The sequence below is a fragment of the Petaurus breviceps genome, unplaced genomic scaffold (genome assembly GCF_028583685.1).
Source record: "Petaurus breviceps papuanus isolate PSGF00001 unplaced genomic scaffold, PetGlider_PUasm1.0 90925, whole genome shotgun sequence".
NCBI lineage: Eukaryota > Metazoa > Chordata > Mammalia > Diprotodontia > Petauridae > Petaurus > Petaurus breviceps.
This window is the reverse complement of record NW_027187380.1, coordinates 22,332,058-22,335,107: the sequence shown is the minus strand read 5'-3', so window position 1 is coordinate 22,335,107 and position 3,050 is coordinate 22,332,058.

The window sequence follows — 3,050 nt, the reverse complement described above, 5'->3', positions numbered from 1 at the left end:
GCTGTTTTTTCCCTACCTACCACCCCAAAATAGTGATCACACTGGATTTCCCTTCCTCCAATCTGCTCTCTCCCATATCTTCTACCATACCCCCTCCAACTTTCCAGTAGGGCAGGGTGGCTCTCTATGCCCCAGTGCCTGTATATCTTATTTCCCATTTACATGTGAAATAATATTGATTATATACACACACACACACACACACACACACACACACACACACACACATATATATATATTTTAACATTTGATTTTAAAACTTTGAATTCTAGAGTCATTCCCTTCCTCCCTTGTCACCCACCCTTACTGGGAAGATAAGCAATTCAATATAGGTTGTACATGTGTAGCTGTGCAAAACATTTCCATAGTAGATACATTGTAAAAGACTGACTGTATTTCCCTCCCTCTTATCCCACCTCCTACTTGTACTATGCTCTACTTTGATCCTGTCCTTTTTCAAAAGTGGGTGCTTCCAACTTCCCTCCCTCCTAGCCTGCCCTCCCTTCCATCATCCCCCCTCTCATCCCCTTCCCCACCCCCCACTCTCCTGTAGGGTGAGATGCAGTATTTAGTGTATATGTCATTCCCTCCCTAAGCCAAATTCAGTGAGAATAAGGTTGACTGATTCCCTTTTGACTACATGTTATTAACCTCCTTTGTAACTATTTTCCCTTACCTCTTCTATATGAGATAGTTTACCCCAATCTGTCTCTCCCTATCTCCTCTCATTATATTCCTCTCTCACCTCTTAATTTCACCTTTTAAGTATCATCCCTTCTGTTGAACTCTTCCTGTGACCTCTATCTATGTATGCCTGTACACATATATGCACAAATTCACATATGTATTCATACACCCATATACCCTCCTATATAGACATATATGTATATATATGTATATATACATATACACACACACACACATTTCTATTTCCTTCAATTGTTCTCATACTGAGAAAAGTTTTGTAAGTTACAATTATTGTTTTTCCGTGCAGGAATGTAAATAGTTCAACTTTTTAAGTTGCTTATGATTTCTTTTACCTCTTTACCTCCTCATGCTTATTGTATCTGAATGTCAAATTTTCTATCCAACTCTGTTTTTTTCAGCAAGAATGCTTGAAAGTCGAAGCCAAGATGGCAGAGTGGAAGCAGGACCTCCCCGCTGCTCTGGCTTCCACCTTCCCCAATCCATGTAAAAAGGGGACTCTAAACAAACTTTGGAGCTGCAGAACACACAAAATGACACAGAGGAGCTAACTTCCCACTGAGGACAGCCCAGCAGACCAGCAGGAATCAGCCAGCACAGCGCTCTGGGAGCTGAGCCCAGACCCACACTGAGGCTTTAGCCCCAGGGCAGGCCTGACCAGCAGCAGCCAGAGCGACTCCAGAACAGCAGCAGCTGTGGCCATTTCCAGATTTATCAACACACAGATGCAAAAAGTGAGAGGTCAGTGCAGTCTGGACCTTGGGACCAGTAAGTGGGAATGCCTGGCTTTTGTCCCCCGGGGTGAGAAGCTGCTGAGGCATCAGCAAAACCAGCACAACATGGCAGCTTCAGCTCCTGGCCTGCAGAGTGTAGGGGAAACAAGCACCAGTCTGAAAGGTAATCGCTCTTGCTTTAACCTGCTTGGATCTGGATTGCAGTCTAGGGTGGAGGTCCTGGGATATATGTCCAGCTTGCCAGAGACCTCAGACAGGGTACCCATCTAATACCTCCGGCAACTGAGAAAACCCCAGTGTTTGGGATGAAAGCTCCCCTGTCTGGTGGCAGAGTCCTACTGTGGCAAAAAGCCCAGGGGTCAAGTGACTGAGGGGAGACATGACCAGGAAAAGGAAACAAAGAAGACAGAAAATTCCAACATTACACTCCTATTCTGGGGACAAAAAGGAGCAAAGCATGGAACAGGAGGAAAACAGTGAAGTCAGAACTCCTGCACCAAAAGCTTCAAAAGAAAATACAAGCTGGTTACAGGGCATAGAGGACCTTAAGAAGCAGATAAGAGAAGTGGAGGAAAAAATTGGGAAGAGAAATGAGAACGATGCAAGAAAATTATGAAATGAGAGTCAACAGCCTGACTGAGGAAAATGACACTTTAAAAACAAACTGACTCAAATGGCAAAAGAGATTCAAAAAGGAAATGAGGAGAAGAATGCCTTAAAAAGCCTAATTTGCCAGATGGAAAAAGAATATCAAAAGCTCAATGAGGAGAATCATAGCTTCAGAATTAGATTGGAGCAAATGCAAGCTAATGACTTTATGAGAAACCAAGATGCTGTTAAACAGATCCAAACAAATGAAAGAATAGAAGGCATTGTGAAATATCACATGGGAAAAACCACTGACCTGGAAAATAGATCCAGGAGAGAGAATTTAAAAATTATTGGACTACCTGAAAGCCATGATCAAAGTAAGAACCTAGAAATCATCATGCAGGAAGTTCTCAAAGAAAACTGCCCTGATGTTTTAGAACCAGAGGGCAAAATAGAGGTTGAAAGAATCCACTGCTCACCTCCTGAAAAAGATCCCAAAAAGAAAACTCCTAGGAATATTATAGCCAGGTTCCAGAATTCCCAGATTAAGGAGAGAATATTACAAGCAGCCAGAAAGAAACAATTTGAATGTTGTGGAAACAAAATCAGGATAACCCAGTATCTGGCATCTTCTACAATGAGGGATCGAAGGGATTGCAATATGATATTCTGGAGGGCAAAGGAGCTGGGATTAAAACCAAGAGTCACCTGGCCAGCAAAACTGAGTATCATGTTTCAAGGGAAAATATGGTCATTCAGTGGAATACAGGACTTTCAAGCATTCTTGCTGAAAAAATAAAAGAGTTGAACAGAAAATTTGACATTCAGATACAAGAAGCAAGAGAGGCATGAGAAGGTAAACAGGGAAAAGAAATCATAAGGAACTTATCAAAGTTGAACTATTAACATTCCTACATGGAAAAACAATAATTGTAACTTATGAAACTTTTCTCAGTAGTTGAAGGGAATAGAAATATATATATATATATATATATATATATATATATATATATATATATA